Genomic DNA, 21494 nt, shown 5'->3' on the forward strand with positions numbered 1-21494 from the left:
AACTCATCCCCTCTCCACAGTCAAGTGGTTCAACCTTCCCTTTGGCATCCATGACCAGGAAGCACGGATTCCATTGAACAGTTCTCAGCATCTCACTGCAGTGACGTTATGGAGACCTCCTCTGGGACAGGCACTGACCTAGTTCAGCGGTATCAATGGAAATAAACAGTGCTGGGAGTGGGGGGATTCTGCCCAGTTCCTACAGAACATTTGCAATGAACTCTGGGTAATAGGAGGAACCGAACAGCATCAAGCTGGAGACTCTGAGAACTGAAAGCACAGCTCTCTACAGCGAACGGCAATGGAAAACTATCAGAGCTGTAAAGAAGGGAATATCTGTTTGGAGGGCTTTCTCCTAGGGATCCTTCCTTGTACATGGCAGTTCATAAGAATCCGTAGCCAAAGGGATAAAGAACGATGGGGAAGGGGCATAGCTCAGGGGTGCAACTCCTGCTTTGTGTGCAGAAGGTTCCAGGTTCAATTCCTGGGGACTTCAGATAGGGGTTGAGGAAGGCTTCTGCTTGGAAACCTGGAAAACCATTTCTAGCCGGAGTAGAGACAATGCTGAGGAATCTTAAACAAAATGGGCCAATTCAGCGTATTCTGGGGAAAGGACATTACTTGATTGTTTTGTATGCAGGAAGTCTCAGGTTCAATCCCTAACATCTGGGGAATGTTCAAGGGCAAGAGCTCATTATCGCAGTCCGCACAGCAGGGGAAAAGGCAGCATACAAATAGTAGTAGTAGTAGTAATAGTAATAATAATAATAATAATAATAATAATAATAATAATAGCCATGCCTCCATGATAGTCCAAAAGTGCAGGCAGCAATGTTGATACACACGCACTCACTCTCACACACCAAAGAGCAGCAGTACATACCATAACACCCAGTTCATGAGTATCAGCATGATTGCAATCTTATGCAGAGTTCCCTAGGAGTAAGCTCCGCTGAACTCAATGGTGCTTAATATTGAGGACATATGTTTAGTTGGTTTGTTTATTTGTTTATCTATTTCTTTGCATTTGTTAGTCATTTTATCTTGCCCAAAGCAACTTACAACCAAACAACCAGCCAACCAGCCAACAACCCACATTAAAATCAAGGGGCTGTTCAGCTCGTAACAGAAGATATTCAGACAGCTGAAATGCAACCTATACACTCTGAATACAAATGTAAAGCATCTTGCCTAGGGGTAGGCAACCTAAGGCCCGTGGGCCGGATGCAGCCCAATCGCATTCTCAGTTAGGCCCACGGATGGTTCGGGAATCAGCATGTTTTCACATGAGTAGAATGTAAAATGCATCTCTGGGTTATTTATGGGGCATAGGAATTTGTTCATTTCCCTCCCAAAAAATATAGTCTGGCCCACCACATGGTCTGAGGGATGGTGGACTGGCCCACGGCTGAAAAAGGTTGCTGACCCCTGATCTTGCCAATAAGCTTTAACTAGCATGAGGTAGAAACCCCATCAAAGAAAAGAAGCACCCAGCATCTACTTAACTATTTCCCATTATTCTCTGCTTTCCTCTATGCTAACCTGTCATTAAACAAACTTGAAAGCCTTGTTATCATCTCATTCACTTGCAGCTATGGAATCATAGAACTGTAGAGTTGGAAGGTATCCACAGTGGTCATCGAGTTCAACCTTCTGATAGTCAGGAATCACAAGTTTGGAGTGGGAAAATAGGGAACTGAAAGAAATAGAAACTGACAATTCACCCGTCCCTAGAAACATCCAGTTTTCAGCAATCTCAGAGATGAATAGTATAGAGCAGCATAATTCCCTGTTTGGCCTCTTAGCTACTCTGTCATGGCTGGTGTGATCATTAGGCCAGCTAGGCAGCTGCCTAGGGCACAGACCTCAGAGGAACACAATACTGACGTTTGCGGGTCAGAGATTAGTTTTTGTTATATAGTTTTGTGCCTTTCATTTTTTCTACAGGACACCTGTTTTTGAAAATTGAAGTTAGCTAAAAAAATAATAATTGTGGCAGTGCAAGTAGTTAGCCTTGCCCAGGGTGCAAAATAGCCTGGCACCAGCAATGGCTACAGCAGCTCATCTTCCTGGGTTGGGACTTGGAAGCACATTTTCCAAAAAGCTGGAAGGGCCTCGACAGCAGCTCCAGGAAGCTTGCTGTGTTCTGATAACATGTGAACTGATCTGTCATGGCAGGGTTGGACAAGACATGCGGCGAACGAGAACAGTTTACTTTCCAAGCTGAAGAGATTCAGGGCAATTTTAAATTTATATTCAAGGGGAAAGAGCCAGAATAGAATGATAAATGGGAGCCTGCTGAGATCTTGGTAGCAGGTAAATGAAAGCGCAGTGTGCTTTGGATCATAGGGATAATGATTTATGATGATCGCAGGACGTTCCCTCCTCCTCTCCCCCAAAGGAAAAGGCGGTCGCAATCTGATAGCCATAGCCACATAAGGCTTCTGTCATAAAGCAGGGAAAATACATAATTTTCCATTCAGTATGTTTTTATGCATGCATCTGCCTGTTCCCGAATGTCAACCCACTCTTTAGGTGCGGAGTCTGTCCTTCATAAAACACAAATGCAGCAAATAAAACACAAATGCAATCAAGACTAATCATCGATTTGAAAGGGACCTCGGAAGTCATCTCGTGCAATGTCTAAAAAGTTTATGGAACTCACTGCTACATTGTGCAGAACTAGCCTCTTAATCCCCTTCCAGGTGTTCTTATGTGTACAATGCATGTGTGGAGGAAGGGGGCTCACTGCTGCTCTATACCTGATCTCCAAAGGTTCATTCAAATATCTGTAGGGAGCCCCTGCATATGTACAGGAGTCCCCTACAGACATCTGAATGAATGTGTTTAGGCTGGGTTCTGAAGCAGCTCTCCCCTATTCATTGTACACAGAACAACACCTGAAAGGGGCTTCATATAACTTTTTAAAAATAGGTAAATTCATTGGTAGCTATTAGCTACACTGAATACATCCTCTATTTCCTGAGTCAGTGTATATGACCCTAAATACCATCTGCTGAAAGCAAATGATGGTGGGGTATCTGCTTTCATTGTCTGCTTGTGCATTTCCTGGAAGACTCAGAGTCTCATGCTCTTATCAACTGAGCTATCCATGAGTTCTTCAACTCTGATGTCTCTTGTTTGCCTAGATGGACAATTGGGAAGGTGTGTAGGAACTAACCTACTGTGCAATAGTAACATCTGTATTTGTGGCTCAACCAGCTTTTGTCTCTGGCTCCAGCAACATCTGACATGCAGCCCTAAGCATACCTTATAACTGAGAAGCCCTTGTGAACGCCTGGCCACCAATTCAACAGCTGGAGGGTGGGACCCGTAGCTTAGAATGCTGAAGATACTAGATACCAGTTTGAATTCCCTTTGAAAAGGGGAGCAGGGACCAGGCAGTTCATTGACTGAGACCCTGGAGAGACCCTGCCAGCCAGAATAGATGACAGAATTTGTCTAGATAGACAGATTGTCAGAAGCCCTATGGAACAAGTTTGCCGTGCAACAAATAAAAGCAAAACACCAGCAGGCAGGCCATATAGACCAGGGCCTTTACGAAGACCAAAATTGGTGGTTGCTGCTTTTGGATGCAGCCGCAAGGATATGAGCTCACATTATATTTCAATGTGCCTCTTTCCATCAGTCCCATTAGCCACTGATTTCCTTCGAGGGCATGAATGTGGAATGAAGGAAAGAGACATTTTAAAAAAGGAACATTTGCCTTTTATTTCCCCCTCGCCGTTGCCACCTGCAAGCTCTGCTATACCATTCTGCTTCTGGTGGTTTGCTTTGAAAATTTACACTTTCTATAGTACTTTCAGAACTGGCAGCAAAGAAATGATTTCTGCAAGGCTGTATTACGGTTTCCTGATTTGGACAGTACTAGAGGCACTTTGAAATAATATCCTGGGAATTCATTAGGATGGATCCCATCTTGAGCTGCCTCCAACTCATCCCCTGAGATCTTAGCCTTCAAGCCTATTTTCTCCTCTCCTTCCTTTATTAGCTCTTGCTGACAATCATTGCAATATTTTCCTAGCAATTCTTCTCACCCATAGAGGAGATATGCAACCTATCTTCGCATACAACCTTGCCCAACGTGGTGCTTCAGCAGGGTCAAGGCTGGACTAACCATTGTGCTAAGGAATCTATAGAGGGGAGTCCTAATCGTGCTGTTTTTGGAGGTCCCAGGATGAATCAGTCACTGAGTTAAATAATGAAAAATGGAGGATAAATTTGGCTCAGTTTGACTCCACCCCTTTATATTTCACCATTCTCAGAATCATAGAATTGTAGAGTTGGAAGGGACACACAGGTCATCTAGCCTGAACCCCTGCAATGCAGGAATTACAGTTGTAAGAATCCTGGAGATATGGCCATCCAACCTTTGTTCAAAAACCTTCAACCACGGAGAGTCCACCACTTTCTGAGGAAGTCTGAGTGATTGGGGCTTGGAAGAGTATAATATATGTGGCAGCCCTTAAACTGTGTAATTTCTTCTCTGCCAATGTGTCTGGTACCTTGATTATGTAACTTTTGTCAAATTCTGAATGTGTACCTCCTGGCCTCTAAGACCTGGGGCATATATCTCAGTATTCATCCTAGTCTCTTGACTGTATTTTGTTTTAACTGATTTTAATATTGTATTTTAAAATTACTGTAACCTGCCCTGAGACCTGATGGTGAAGGATGGGTAAGAAATGAATGAATAATAAATGTTGTTGTTGTTGTAGCACTTCCAGGATCAAAACACATCTATCCATCTCTGAAAATTGTGATATACAAAAAATGTCCATATTATGGGAAAGTGTGCACAAAAATGCAAATGTTAGTGAAAATAACATACAATCATGAATTATATTAGGGAAAATTGTTACCTGTAGAAATGTTTATATTAGATAATGTTACACACAACAATGTGTATCATTAGGAGAAATATGCACTAGAATGCTGATGAATTTTCACAAAGACATTTTTTTAAAAGTTTGCAAACTGATGTGGAAATTTGGCAAATTGGACTAAAGACTGGGAAAATAAGAAACAGAGAGAACCAAAATGGACAGTTTCATCCGTCCCTATAAGTAACCTATAGAGTTGGGTATCTGTTGAAACATGGCCTCCTGCCATTAATCAAATGCCTGGGAATGAAGCTGAGCTCATATTTTCTTCTAGAAAACTCCCTGCTGTTCAAAACAAACCAGCAGCTCTTCATTATGAAAGGAAGAAGCAATCCCCAGCTGGAAGGACATGAAAAATATGCACAGACTGGAAAGCATGATGTGCAGAATATGATCTGTAGTGCAAAAATATGGTCAGGAACCATGAATGGAAGGGAATAAAGACTTTTGCTCATGTCCCTTTTTATGCAATCAAGTAACTGTTATAGATATAAATTTAGAAACCCCTATTATTATGGACTGGAGCACCCTTGGGCATTTCTTTCTTGTTATTTTTCATTTCTCTTTGGTGCTCTTTCCAGTAATGACACTACATATTCTTTGGTCTGGAGTAACAGTGAGTAGGAGTGTGGTTTATATTATCCAAAGGGGGCCAGTATATAGAAAGGCAACATGAGGAAACGTAACAAAAGCGTCTTGTCAGGAAATCAAGGAGTATAATGAAGAAAAATAGGACTCATGGAAAGATGGGCCACTGTTTACTAGCAGCTGAGATCACAGATGAGGGCTGAGAGAAAGCAGTATTTATCCCTGCCTGTGGCAGAAAAACATACTTCCTCTCAAGAAGCTTGATGTGGCCTCAAAAGCAAGGAGACAAAAGTGAAATTGCAGGCTCCATGCTGGGGAGACTGTTCCAGCGATGGGATCAGTGTGTGCCCTTGCCAATACGAAGGCCCAAAGAGGGACCAACAAGGTAATAAAAGTGAAAAGGCCAGATGTCTTTGGCCGAAATAACTCAAAACCACTCAGACTTGATTGGATGGACCTGAAGAAAATGAGAGTGGAACAGGAAGTCCTAGGATGCCCATCCTTCTGTGTTCCAAGAGGGCATTACAAGCAAGGATTTATGTCCAAGAGAAAAGCCAGCCAAAGCTTTCGAAAGCCAGACCTGAAGGCTCCAGAAGCCTTCAGAGAGGAGACTGGCGCTGAAGTGGACATTGCGGAGAAATAAATAGGGGCCTATCCATTCACTAAGTGGCAGACTTCGGCTAGTGGAACATTGTTGCATGGGAGAAGACATTACCAGCGATTGCTGTGCAACCGTTAAAGATGGTTGTGCAACCAGTTAGCACACATAGAATTGTAGAGTTGGAAGGAACCTCGAGGGTCATCTAGTCCAACCCCTGCAATGCAGGAATCTTTTGTCCAATGTAGGGCTTGAACCCACAACCTTAAGATTAAGAGTCTCATGGTCTACCAACTGAGCTAGAAGGCAAAGCTTATTAATTATGCACTTTCCAAAACAATAGAAGAACCAAAAACACAACTATCCTTTAATTTCTTACTTCTCTGAAATTTGCAATGCACCTCTCTAATGCTGAATTGTGTACAAAAATGTATATATTGGGGTAAAGTGTACATAAAACAGAATACATTAATGAAAATAATGTGCAAAAATGCATCGGGCAAATGTGCATATTTAAAACTGTATATCGGGAATAATTTGCATTAAAATGCTTATGAATTTTCATGAGGACTTAAGAAAAACACACAAACTGATGTGGAAGTATGAACTGAACTTAAGATTGGAAATTTTTCCACATTTTGCAGTGCCATTCTCCAGCCAAGTAATGTGTACAAAAATGCATACAGGAGGCTTTGTGAGTTTTGGTGTTCCAAAAACAGTCGCTCAGAATATACCTCAGCTATGGAAATCATGCAGGCATTTATCGCCCATAAGCGAACACCGCTAGGCCAATGCACACCAAATGTCTTTGTGAGGTAGCGACAGAGAGGTCAGCTTCTGCAAACAGCCACTCTCAGGGGGCAGAGATATTCTGTGCACAAGCACCTCCTGTCTGCTTTGGCAGCCACAGGGCTTGGCTGCTTGACCAAAGAGCCAGTGTGCAGCCAGCAGGAGGCTTCTCAACACCCCCACAGGTCATTCAAGGTTGCAGAGTCAAGAGACTTTTCCATCCTATAGGCTGGGAAAAAGAAGAAGCCCCAAAGTTGGGGTTTCACCCAGCTCAGAAAGAGAGCTGAACTGCTGCGAACAAATGCTGTTGCCAAGCATCAGAATTACCCAGTTTGGATTGGAATATATGACTTTGGCCTAGTTATAATCTGTGCTGGCATTCCAAGCATGGCTCATTGATCTTCTCTAAGCCTTGAATTACAACCCGAGCCAAAGCTCTCTCTCTCTCTCTCTCTCTTTTGCAAAATCTCCCCCCAAAATTGAAGTTTTTGAGGAAATTCGCCAAAAAAGCAACACTTCAGATATGGGTTGCCATAGCTGGACATTTTTACCAATTTTGGGACATTCTGCCTGAATGCTATTTCTGACGGACAAATCCAGGATATTTCCAGGAAATTCTGGATGTATGGCAGCCCTATCCTAGTAACTCTTGTCTATTCTGATGTATTTGCAATCTGTTGTAAGATGCTTAGTGAACTTCGGCTAGTAGGTGGGGTCTACATACTACAAATATGTAAAGTGCAGAATATTTTTTGGGAGTAGTGATGCTACAGTATATGCCCTTCCCACGGGGCAGTCTGCTGAGGAAATGAATCTCATTGCATTGACTTATTGTAGCAGCTCTGGGTTTTTCTTCCAGTGAAGAAAGAAAAGAAGAAATAAGCCTCCAGTACTTTATATTTTATTTTCAGATAGTTTAAACACACGTAGAATTTCATCCCATGCAATCCCGATGCAACGCAGGAAAAATTGGGCCCCGCTCTCTTTTCAGCTAGATTCCATGTATGGCTTAAACATTGCTGACCACACACCCATTTGAATTATCTTGCCACAGGGCAAAAACAGGTGAATGAGAATTCATTCTGGGATGCAGCAATTTTCAACATATCCTGCTATTTTTCCTTTGTAAAGGGGAGATGACTCTCACTTATTCATAGGTGATATCCTTCTCTTTCTTATGACTGCTCCTTTCCCGCTCAGTAATATTTTCTTACTGGGAATAAAATTAAGATCAACATTCCCCAGACTAAGTATTTAAAATTAGCAACACAAGCTGTTCCTTTTCTTAAATGTCTTTATTATTGCAAAGAAAAACAGTGCCAGCCCTATGCCGATTATTAATACTTAAGAAGGCAATGTTGGCACGCCACTTGGAAGTTTTGTGTAAAATCCTGCCGTTAGAGCTGTGGGTGCCAAGGGATTTGTGGATCTGGGTTATGCACAGGATGGAAAATAGGATCCTCACTGTTTCATTATTTGGGGCTACTGTAACATTGCTTCTCCACTCCTGCCTCCCCCCCAATACCACTTAAAAATAACACAAAATGTGTCCAGCAAGCAAAAATTCCCAGTGAAGTGAACTGTAAGCTGAGGCAATCCCTTCTGCAACATTATAAAAGCAAGCTGTTGATCAAGGCTTAATTATGCAGCAATGTTGGGTGCTTTTTTTTAACTAGTCCTGTACAAAAATGATGCTTTAAAGGCTAGCCTCACATCCTCAGAGATGTGAAAAAAGATAGTATCATTAGGGGCATTTTGCAGAAGAATGTTTTACAGGGAAATGTTCAGCAATCCTCCCATACTTATTTCAATGCATTTATTTCAAGATGGTTGCCTTTGAATGTGGGGCTCAACAAATTATTGGAGGATAAGGCTATCTATCACTATGAACAGCAAAGGTTGTGTTCTACTTCTGGTGTTGGAGGCAGAATGCTTCTGAACACCAATTGCTGGGAAGAGAGCTGTGGTGCCATCGTCCCGCTTATGGGTTTCTTATCAGCATCTCATTGACCACTGTGAGAACAGGATGATGGACTAGATGGGCCTTTGGTCTGATCCAGTAAGGCCTCTCATGGAGCCTCCACATGGTGACGTAAACCGGGGGGGGGGGGAGATCTGTTGCATATTAAACTTGCTTCCTGCTTAATTTTGAAAGACTAAATGGTTTATTGTGGCGCACATGTTAGAAAGAATTAGAAAGGTTATGTCATAATAAATGTCAGGGTTGCACTCCCTCTGAAGGAGCAGGTATGTAATTTCGGGTGCTCTTGGATCCAACTTTGTCCCTTAGCTCTGTACTGGTTAGGATGGAGGTTTACTGGTGGGAGTCAGATCGCAAAAGATCTGGAGAGCACCAAGTTTGCAAAGTTGTTCTAGAGATTTTTATGATTCCCTGGCAAGCCTAATGGATTCTGCCCCGCCCCCATTCTCTCTCTCTCTCTCTCTCTCTCTCTCTCTCTCTCTTAATGCCACGCAACCCTGGACATGGCAATATTGAGTTTTCTATTATTCTAGCTGTAGGCCACCAGTAGTTAATGAAAGGGAAAGAAACACTCCATTTCCTTAGGTATTGAGGCTCTGCAAATAAATGAAGATTGTGGTGGCAACAAATTTTCAGTGACGTCAGCTACAATTCCAGCTCATCAGTTTGCCAGCAATCGTTAAGTATTTATGTATCTCTTCACCACCTTTTCCAAGTGATTTATAGGTAAGGTTCAACTGTTAAATATTTCAGTCACCGGTGCTCATTGCAGGCTGCTTTTGGCAGAGTCAGTCAGAAGATTTCGACACTATATTGATCAAAAGCTTTCAGCATCCAGCAGAGAGACAGGGGAAAGTCTCGACAAGAACAACATAATCTGGAGCTCTGCTGGAATGCAAGCTGATTTAAAAGTTGAGACAACGGGGGAGAAGAATAAAGATGGTTTGTGTTACTGAACAATCATCTCTTGTCTTAATTGTCCCTAGATTAGGCCTGGACAGTTTGTGCCCCACTCACTCCAGTACAATCCATGACTATGAATGGATGGATCTGTCAGTTTTGGTATCTTGCAACTTCTCACTTTTCCAATCTTAAGGGAATCTTAATCCAATCTTAAGGTCAGTTTCATCTGATTTTTGCATCAGTTTCTGAATTATTATTTTTTAAGTCACCCTGAAAATTTATTAGCATTTCAGTGTTTATGCTTCCTGATATGCACATTTCTTTGTATGCCATTTCCCCTAATAAATGCACTTTGGCATGAAATGTTTATAATTTGATCCATTATAATGTTATTTTCACTAAAATATGCATTTTCATGCACACTTTCCCCTAATATTCACATTTTTGTAGACACTTTTTTTGTTAGAGAATTTTGAAGGGAAGTTACATTTCAGTTCCCAAATTGCTGAAGGAAGTGTGAAGCAGGCTAACTATAATATAAGGACACATAATACAAATTGTGAAAAATGAAATAAAAGCAAACAACAAAAATAACAACTTACATTGAAGCATCACAGTAAAGAGATTATTGGGTGATCCTGAATTAAGGTGACACAGTATAAAGTATTATTTTTGAAACCAGCAACTACCATAATTAAAGTCAGAAAGGTCACTTTTATCATTGCCATCTGTTGTGAACTTCATATTCCTTTCTTTGCTGAAGGCTACATTTTGAACACGCCTTTGGGATGCTTCTGAAATTGTCCTCACTGAAATTTCTTCCTGGATTTTGGAGTTCTGAATTGACTATCCTTGTATACCAAAGCAGAACCAATACCTTAGGAATCCTCAGTTCCTCAATGGCGCTCTCTCTCTCTCTCTCTCTCCATCCCTTTGTTCTTAATGTTTGCACAGAGCCCTAAGCCTGAGCAATTTGATGCAGCTGTCACTTTCTTTGGTTCCTTCATGACTTTTCCTTCCCAAACTAAAAATGCATAGGCAAGCATTGACAAGGTATTGTGCAAAAGTAAAAGAAAAAGAAACCTTATTTGGGTCATATGCATGATGATACAGAGCTGCTTTTGTTGGCGATCAGCTTAACCCACTGTTGCTCAGTGGAAAAAGTCCTAGCTCAGTGGTAGACCATCTGCTTTGCATGCAGAAGGTCCCAGGTTAAATCCTTCCAGTTAGGGACTGGAATGACCCCACCTGAAACCCTGGAGAGCTCCTGTCAGTTAATGTAGACCACATATGGCCCAACAGTCTGACTCAATATAAGGCAGCTTCCTGTATCCCTATCTTGATAGGAAGATGTAGCGGAGCATCAGCTTTGCAAGGAGACAGCCCCTGATTCAACATCCAGCATCTTCAGGTAGGACTGAAGATCTCCATGGTCTTAAACCCTACAGAGATGCTGGCAGTCAGTGCAGACCCTCCTGATTTACATGGACCAATGGTCTGACTCTGTTTGAGGCAGCCTCCGATTTTGTTCCTATTTGGAAGAATAGGGCTATAGCAGTGGAACATGTGTTTGGCATGCAGAAGGCCCCAGGTTCAATGCCAACCATCTCCTGTTAGGACTGCTGAACCCTCTTCCAGTCACTGTAGACAATGCTGAACTAGGTGGGCCAGTGGTATTAATCAGCTACCTATGTAAGACTCAGTTGTGGGGGACGGGGTAGGCACCAGCTGTAAACACAAGACTCCACACCTTGTCCACATTTACCCAAGTAATCCATTGGAGAGATGAAATAAGGTCAAGCGATGAGTTCCTCTCCTCAGTGTCACAGCAGAGGTCTGGAGTGGATAATGATGGCAAGTGGGAAAGAGAGGCCATCTGCTTATTAGCGAGATGCTTTAATATGCTTTCTATATTTAGAAGGCAAGTCATAGTTAATATTTATAAGGCACGCTTTCAATCAGGTGGCTAATTTCCGCTTTCAGGCAGTTGGACACGTTATTACCAAAAGGCAGCTCTAACATGTATACCAGAAGGCAATGTTTGTTTCCTGCTTTAGCGAGAGGCAGGAACAGAATTTACCGTTCCAATCTGGTGTCGTCAACTGGGCTGCCTGAACAATGGGTGACAAAGGAGGGATAAGCAACCTGGTGCCCTAAAGATGTTGTAGAACATCTGGCTCCCATCTGCCTCAGCCAGCATGGTGAATGGCCAGGGATCATGGGAGTTACAGTCCAGAGACTGCAGGAAAGCACTAGGTTGGGTAAGCCTGGATTAAAGCATCGTATCTGGTATGAAAAACTAGTCTTGGTACACATTGAAGACTAAGGGTTGTAGCCAATGATAGTCCAGCTCTGGGCAGACACACTGAAATTAATGTGCATGACTAACTTAGGTCTGTCCATTTCAATGGATCTACCCTGACTAGAACTTACTTGGTGGCCACCCTAACAAATGTATTATGGCAAAAGCTTCTAGCATTTGTTAGTCTTTGAGTTGCTACAAAACACTGCTGCTGTTTTTGCTGCCACAGACTAACTCAGCTTCCCTTCTGCAAAATTTTTGGGATGGATGGCCTGCTTTGGTTTTTAATAATTGGGATTTTAAAAGCTTTGTCTTAGGAGCACATACATAGCCACTGTACATCTTGTTCCTTTGCAATTAATATGTGCCGTATTTTTCGTGTATAACAAGCCCCCGTGTATAACATGCCCCCTATTTTTGGGGACTCAAAATTAAGAAAATTGGGGGGGGGAGAGATTGCCCCTTTGTATAAGACTACCCCCCTTTTAACATTATTTTTTAAGTAAAAAAACTCCCTAGTCTTATACACAGAAAAGTACAGTAACCTCAGTCAACATGTAAACATGACCAGTCCGTGTTCTCTGCAGTGCTTGAATAGCCTGGTGTCCTTTCCCCCTTTTTGAAATATAACCAGTGTTGTATCCATCTTCAGTGCTGTGAACGCTGGCTCCCTTTGTGATATTCTGGGCCATTTCCCAAAAGTTTCTGCTTTCATTTTATTAAAAATTAAGGTTATAGGCAATGCTTGCGTAGAATGAAATGTGCTCCCGCCTTTCAATGTTCTTTCCAATGAGTTCAAAAATGCTAGGATGACTGACAAGTGTCAAATCCCCATTTTTTGTTTTTCCCCCTGTTATTAATATTCAATAGCATTAAATTGGCCAGCCTGCATTTGGGATCTGGATGTTCCACACTGATTCCCTTCACACCCATTTCCATGGATCTGGACTAAAGTCCACGTGGGGGATTTTGCTTAGCCTAAGGGCCACATTCTTGGTTGGGCAACCTTCCAACATGCCAGTGGTCGATGGGGCCAGAGGCAAAAGTAGGTGGGTAAATGTAAATATTACATGAAAAGGGGTGTTGGAAGGAGACTTGCATGCAAGGCCCCCTTTCACTTTCAGCCTGCCTGTATTTTCTCTCAATGGATGAAGAGAGATATTAGATTCCCTCACCATAAAAGGCCTGACTAAGGGCTTATTTGTAGCTGGTTCGCACATGTAAGTTTATCTTTCCATCACTGTAAAATCTAATGATGGCCAGGAAATTTAATAAAATCATAAAAATAAATAATTGTGAATGGTCCGTTTTTGCTAGAACACCACATATAGAATTCCCATCATATCAAAAACCATTATTTTAAAGAGTGGAGCCAAACAGATTTCAGCCAAGGAATTCCATCCCTTATGATACCTAGCATGAAATTTGCATATTGAACAACAACTGCATACTGGGTTAACATTTTCATCAACTTATTGACCAAAACCAAAAGATTCTTTTCCTGGTCAGTCACCACCAGTTCAGACTCCAAGGGTGTGTATGTGAAATTGAGAGCTTTTGTCCCAATGTGCATCAATTCTCTCTCTCTCTCTCTCTCTCTCTCTCTCTCTCTCTCTCTCTCTCTCACACACACACACACCCACACACACACACACACACACACACCTCACACTGTGGGATTATCAAGAAACCTGACCACTTTACAGCTTTCTCCTAACTTCAAATCACTGATGATCAAGTTAAAAAGAACTGGTCCCAAAACTGTCCACAGAGGGCAATTAAAACTGTTGCAGAGTAGAGATTTTGCCCTCGCTCTGAATTAGGTTTGTTTGACCACAGTTTACATAGCCAAATCTCATTGACTACATGATAATCTCACTGTTTCCAGCAACAGAAGACCAGTGTGAATAAAGAACCTTTATGTGAGCAGGGAGGAAAGTTCTGCTTAATTTAGATGAATGCAAGAGGACTGGTAAATTTTGCAGCTGCAAAGGCTTTTTGAAGGATGTTCAAAAACCTCTCTAGAGTGTTTGAAAAAGCACCAGGAAGGGGAAATAAACTCCACAGTGTTTCCCTTTATGTACTAAATCTTCTAATTTCCAAGAGAGCTGCAATAAACAAACCTGGTAAGATGTTCAGCTGAATCACATACGTGCTACTTTCCAAATGGATATTGAAATGAGGGGATCTTCAATGCTGACCTAACAAAATGGAATGCCAGATAGGGTGAGGAAGCAGCTGAGAAATCTCCATATCAGAAAACGAGCACCTATTCATTTATTTTGTTTCGTAAAAAATTATATACCACTTGATTGTAAACCTCAAAGTGGCAGTCCTCACCTTAGGCATCCAAAGGAGTAGGTTGTTAGGGATGGCAGCAGATTCTGCTTCAAGCGGATTGCGCCCAGCTGCAGACCTGGCAGTCAGCGATGTGTATCTATCTGTTAGTCCTGTTTTATTATCATCATTTCCTATAATGGAAGATGTGGGTGTCGATTCATGGAGCGAACCCCATAAAGTGGACTAGAACAAGCCCAGCAATAAAGTCTATGGTGGAGACAGCTAAACTATGGAATGTCGAAAGTATTAACCTGGAGACAGAGAGGAAAGAAAAATTGGGGGAGCGAGGGGTGGGGATTAGCCTGCCTGAGCCACTAGGAGATTATAGAGCTGGTATGGGGAACCTTAGGCCCAGGGGTCCAAATGCAACCACAGGCCTCTCTACCTCGCCCCTGGGAGTCACGCATTGCTCACTGGCCTTGCCGTCACTTTCCTCAAGTGCTTTAATCTGGCTAGAATGTGCCCCTTGGACTGCAATGATTCATCTCACTTGTATGGTTGCGGGATGAAGAGCTGTGGACATGTTTATGTGAGTTATTTTATTTAACAACATTTTATACTGCTTGATTTTCATCAGACCTCTTAGAAGAAATGTTAAAACAGTTAAAAACATTTAAAGATAATTAAAGTAAAACGCGCCAACATCTATGTGTCTGGATACAGGCACCACTTGGGTGGCCTCAAGCTGTGAAGCGGTTTATAAATCTGTAAAATGAAATCATACACCAGGCGATATCTCTGCAGTCATTCAGATATTCTTTCATAACTTTCCATGAAGGAGAGTTTGTTTGCCCTGAAGCCTGACCCTTGGCGTCTGCTCTTGCATATTATGGAGACGGTGGTGGGATTAAGGGTCTGGTGATGGGGGATATGACAGGAACAAAGTGACTGAACACTAATATACAAATCGTGGCATTACAAAATCAATTTGGGAGACAGGTGGGATGCGTGTACACACACACACACACAGAGAGAGAGAGAGAGAGAGAGAGAGAGAGAGAGAGAGCCTTCTGGAGAAGGCTTCCCAAGCTAAGCATGCTTTTTAGAAACTTCACGGCATTTGTCTCTCCTTAGATATCCCCTAGGGAACTGCGTTGGCATGGAAACCGTGAGCTCTTATGAATGGTTGACTCTTTGCTTCTTTAAACAGTCATCTGATTCTTTCCACTTTGCTCTCTAGAATCAGGCACATTGCTTTTTTTTGCTTTTTTTTGCAAACCTGGTATTTCAGAGGGGGCGGTTAAAAGCATAAATTTTATTTCTTAATTAATCAAATTTAATATAGGAAACATATTGAAGGTGTGTGTGTAATATCTTGCCTCGCAAGAAACATGTGTGGGTATACTATTGGCAGTAAAACTGCCCACCATCTCCTTTGTGCATTGCTTGCGTTACATGGGGCAACCAGAACTGCGTATAGTATTCAAAAAACCATGGATTTGTGGTTCGAGGACCCGACCCCCGTGTGGTGAAATAAAGACACAAGGACACGTGATATATGGTTAATGGGCAAGAAAAGGCCACAACTTTATTGGTTACAGCAATGGAAAAGGTATTGGCTTAGGCATTGGACGATGGGTTATTCAACCAGTAGGTGGAGCCTGTCGATGCTGATCCGACTCTAGGCTCACCCCTGTTGTCACCGAGGGTCGTGCCAAGGCCTCCCGCCAAGCAGGCATCGGACGGATACATGACCCCCAGATTCCTTTAACGGAATACCCCTAAAAAATTGAAGGCATAGGCGATGGCCACACCTAGCACTTCGACACACCACAACACATTATTCCAATGCCTAACCTACCCACCAATACCGCAAAAAGTTGTGACGATTGCTACGAGGTAGGCGAAAAAACCAAATAGCCTAGTGCCAAGTGGAAAAACTCCTACCAGGCCCCCCAAGCAACCGGGGCGACCAACCTAAGGTCCATAGCAAGGCCAAAAAACCTAAGCCCTGACTAATAGGGAGTGGAGGGTGGGTGACTTCCCGAAGAGGCGACGACGGAGAATGAGGCCGGGGAAAGGCTGTCGCTGCAGCAAAAGCTGCTGAACACGCCCCCTCAGTGGCACCTGGTTGGGTGGCCCTCCGAGGGGGCGTGAGCGCCAGCCAGGTGAGCTGAAGGCAGGGGGCTACGCCCCCTGCTAGGCGGGGCTCAGGCTCCCGACCACAACCCCTCCCCTCTCTTTCAGGGAGGAGAGTCTTTATATAGCAGAATTATGATATTGGTAGTTTTAGTCTTAATTCCTTTCCTAATGATCCCTAATATGGAATTCACCTTTTTCAGCACAGCTAAACACTGGGCCAGTATTTTCTTTGACTGATCTACCACAACCCCCAAACCTCTTTCCTGATCAGCCACCACTGTGCAGACCCTGATGTATAAAGTTAGGAGCGCTTTTTGCCCAGTTTCAGCCAGTTTAATGCCTATTCACCAATTCTCCTTTGCATCAAAAATCTGTCCTGAGCAATCTTCACCACATACAGTTGTGACTGTAGTTTCAGAGGCTTCTGGGGGTTGTGCTAATGTAAAGTAGCCCTCATCCCACATTGTTGCTGACTGTAGAAGTATGATCTAATACAGTAGCAATAGACCACCTTCTCATCCACTACCCAGTAGGGCCATAAGGATTAACAGATGGAACCTAGTTGGTTTTGCAACAGCCTGGTGATTATTGGGTTGTGGTAACACAGAGGTGGGCTTTTTCACTGACAGCATCAGTGTTGTGGAATGCTCTACCTGCTGAAATATGAGAGGCTCCATCAGTATTGGCTTTCTGTTTGTTCTTGAAGACACACCTCTTTAGACAAGCATTCCCCTGATCCACTTGAACCTCCTCTGTAAATTGTTTTAATTGCGGTTTTAACTATTATGCTGTCTTGATTGGCTTTTTATTGTACATTTTAATTATGGGTGTTTCATTTTAATGTTTTGATTATTATTTTTATTGTGCATTTTAAATGTGTGTGGCTATATTTTTTCTAATTCGTTGTATACTAGGAAACTGCTTAGAAGCCATTTCGGCCAATGAGCAATATTAAAATTATGTTATGTTATATGTTATGTTATGTTGTTATGTTATGTTATGTTATGTTATGTTATGTTATGTTATGTTATGTTATGTTATGTTATGTTATGTTATGTTTTATGTTGTTATGTTATGTTATGTTATGTTATGTTATGTTATGTTATGTTTTATGTTATGTTATGTTATGTTATGTTATGTTACAATGGGAATTTTGATGGTTCAAGGTATTTCACATATGTTATCTCATAGTCATAGTCCTGTGAGGTAGGTCCTCCCCACCGCAGGTTCCCATATTCTCCATTCCCTGCTGTATTCAAGCCAAAATATGTGTTAAAGGTAAAGGTAAAGGTACCCCTGCCCGTACGGGCCAGTCTTGACAGACTCTGGGGTTGTGCGCCCATCTCACTCAAGAGGCCGGGGGCCAGCGCTGTCCACAGACACTTCCGGGTCACGTGGCCAGCGTGACAAAGCTGCATCTGGCGAGCCAGCGCAGCACACAGAAATGTCGTTTACCTTCCCGCCGGAGCGGTCCCTATTTATCTACTTGCACCAGGAGGTGCTTTCGAACTGCTAGGTTGGCAGGTGCTGGGACCGAGCAGCGGGAGCGCACCCCGCCGCGGGGATTTGAACCGCCGACCTTTCGATCAGCAAGCCCTAGGCGCTGAGGCTTTTACCCACAGCACCACCCGCGTCCCTACAATATGTGTTACTGTAATTTTAAAAAATCCATGTTCTTCTCCTGTCTTTGCCTACTCCATTTCCTTTTCCTTTCTCTGTGTCAGTTTAGATTTGAAACCCCTTGGGACCATGTAAGGGAGGAAGGGATGTTGTCTTCATGGCCTGCATGGAAACTCCCCAGAGGCACCCTCTTTGCATATTTATGCTTGCACCTTAGGTCTGATCCTCCAGGGCACTTCTTTTGTTGCCTGCTGGATCAGAACAAAGGCCTATCTAGCCCAGCACCTTATTTCACACAGTGGCCAAGCAGATGCCAATCAGAAGCCCGCAATCAGGGCATGGTCTCAATTTCCCCCTCTCCCACGCATATTCTCCAGCAACTGGTATTCAAAGGCATACTACTGTTCTTAAGCAGTGTGACTTCTTTTCCCTACAATTATGAGATGAGGCTGGGAGACAGATTAAAAAGGTAAAGGGACCCCTGACCATTAGGTCCAGTCATGGCCGACTCTGGGGTTGCGGCGCTCATCTCGCTTTATTGGCCAAGGGAGCCGGCGTACAGCTTCCGGGTCATGTGGCCAGCATGACTAAGCCACTTCTGGCGAACCGGAGCAGCGCACGAAAATACCGTTTACCTTCCCGCCAGAGCGGTACCTATTTATCTACTTGCACTTTGATGTGCTTTCGAACTGCTAGGTGGGCAGGAGCAGGGACCGAGCAACGGGAGCTCACCCCGTCACGGGGATTCAAACCGCCAACCTTCTGATCAGCAAGTCCTAGGCTCTGTGGTTTAACCCACAGCACCACCCGTGTCCCGGGAGACAGATTACATCTACCTTAAGAACACAAGAACATTAACAACACAAGAAGAAGAGCCTGCTAGATCAGTTCAATGGCCTATCTAGTCCAGCATCCCGTTCTCACACTGACAAACCAGATGTTTGTCAGGGCAAGAGCGCTCTCTCCTCCAGTGGTTTCCAGCAACAGGTACGGTATTTGGAATCATGGCTGCCTCTAACTGTGGAGTCAGAGCATAGGCATTTTGGCTAATAGGCATCAATGGACCTCTCCTCCATGAATAGACCTTACTTACTTTATTTATTTATAGTTGCTTGCTGCGTTTTTATTTCTTTTTTTGGCCTCAAAGCGACATACAATTTGAAGGGGAAAGCATGCAATACCATATTAAAACACATTCGAAGATTGAAAACTTTATTAAATAAAAGCGCTACCTGGCTGCATGTAAATGAATACCTTCCTTAGTCACCCTCCTCTAATTGCTAAGCAGTTTGAATGACAAGTATGTGCAAACGAGATCAATGTAATTAAGGTGTGAGCAACGAAGGCAAATCAATATTTGAAGGGCAAACTTGGAGGATAAGGTGGCTGAGGCTGCCCTAATAGCATGTTCTGGAGGCAGAAGGCAAGCACCTTTTGACAACCTAAGTGCACGTAGGGTGGGTTAATGACTGATTTGAGGACTGGGGGGTGGGTGGGTGTCGATGGGTGTTCATTTTAATCATTTGTTCAAGGAGGGTGAGGGTGGAAACCTTTTCAGCCCAAGGACAGCATCACCTTGTGAGCAAACCTATGTTCAAAGGCACTATGTTCAAAGGCATAAGCACTCAAGGATGGTACAAAGCAGCGGCCAGTAAAGAGTGTGTTTGCTAGAGAGGCAGTGTGGTCTGGGGAGAGTTCTAAGGGCCAGATATTGAGGCCTGGAGGGCCACATTCAACCCCCCACCTGGAGGTTCCCTATTCCTGCCTTGGAACCATAGGGTGGTATTCAACGGAGTTTATTCGGGATAGACCCATGGAAATTAATGGATATGACTAGGTAAACTCCATTAATTTCAATGGGTGTGCTTTGAATAAAGCTTCATTTTTGTCTGCTTTATTGCTGTTGTCAATTTTTTTAAAAAAACACACCTGTTAAGCTATTGTTTTAAATTATATTAGCTACATTGGACTTGTTGAGGAACGGTAAATGTTAAAATAAACAATTTATCTGGGGAGAAATTTGGATGAGGAGTATTTTGGAAGCTCTTCCACCTACCATATCTCCTCTTTCAGAGAGTGGTGGGAGGGGGGAGACCTAATGCTGTGCAGTGACAAAATGGGATTTAATAAAAGGTTGCACAGGAAATAAAGGAAATAAGATTATACTAATTCAAACACTCCATAAAGAATGGACCTGCTGCCTTAATTCAGGCAATTTGAATTATTAATGATTCTTTTTTCTTTCTTTCCTCCCCGAATACTCTGTGAATGTTCCCTTGGTAAGACTTCCTCAATGCCTGGATCAGGAAATTGGGGAAATCAGTTTTCTAAAAGGTCAAATGCTAACAGCGAGCAAGATTTGTTCTTTCACACATGGCCTGGTTTCCTTCACTGGCAGAGGCTGGAAATCATAACCTCGCACGTTTTGTACGGAAAGCAAAGGAAAGAATAAGCACCCAATGTCCGTGAGCTACCTTTTTCTGTGCAGAATACAATCCTGTAAAATGCAAGGCACTTCCCCCTGAGGGTCAGATTGGCTAATGAAAACCACATATCTTAAAATACAATTCACAAGCAATAGGAGATGAAATACTACAACAGAAAGCTTTTTAAAAAATGCATTCAAAAGCCCGAGAAAACACAGGAGCCAAGCATCATTCCCTGCCCGAGTAAGATCTACAAACTTGGAGCAACACAGGGAGGCCACTGAAAATGGCATCCCCGCAATGGTTTCTCTCCATGTCATTGTGACATCATCATAGTGCGCCTTCATCCAAAGCTTTGCTCTCTGGTGTTGCCTGAAGGGCCTTCCCTTGCTGGAAGACTTCAAAGAGAAAGGAGACAGGCATCTGATGGGTGTTTCCCATATCTCAGGGATGAGGTCCTTTGCAACTCAAGGGCCACATTCCCTTTGAGAAAACTTCCCAGAGCCACATGCCAGTGGTGGATGGGGCCAGAGGCAAAAGTGAGTGGGGCAACGTGTGTACATTTCACCTATGGCACACACAAGCACACCCCTCTCTACCTCTCTAGTCACCTACTTCACTTGCAATCAACCTGGGGCCTGAGGTTCCCCATCCCTGCTATAGGGGTTGGACTAGGTACAAAATCCCTTATAATTTTTTTTCTGTAATTCCCAAACCAGAGCCAATGTTGTCAATTTGAGGCAGGAACACTGGTACCATGTTCTTGTGACGTGAGTCACCTTCACATATTAACTGTATAAAGAGGGTCCATGTAATTAAAAAGAAATACGTTTTCCTGAGTCACTGAGATTTCATGCCCTACTGACCTCCTCCTCTACCAGAAACAGGGCCAATCTCCATGCAAGAGCATAAAATGGACCCAATTTAGACATTAAAAAATGGCAACATTCAGAATCCAGAG

The 21494-nt window shown here is 43.0% G+C and overlaps 1 protein-coding gene across 1 annotated transcript in view; it reads right to left on the reverse strand.

Annotated features, from left to right (window-relative positions):
* Window positions 1-21494, reverse strand: part of SMPD3 (sphingomyelin phosphodiesterase 3) — a 134151-nt gene that overhangs the window by 67770 nt on the left and 44887 nt on the right. The window lies entirely within an intron of this gene.

This window comes from Podarcis bocagei (genome assembly GCF_964188305.1).
Source record: "Podarcis bocagei genome assembly, chromosome: 7".
Lineage (NCBI taxonomy): Eukaryota > Metazoa > Chordata > Lepidosauria > Squamata > Lacertidae > Podarcis > Podarcis bocagei.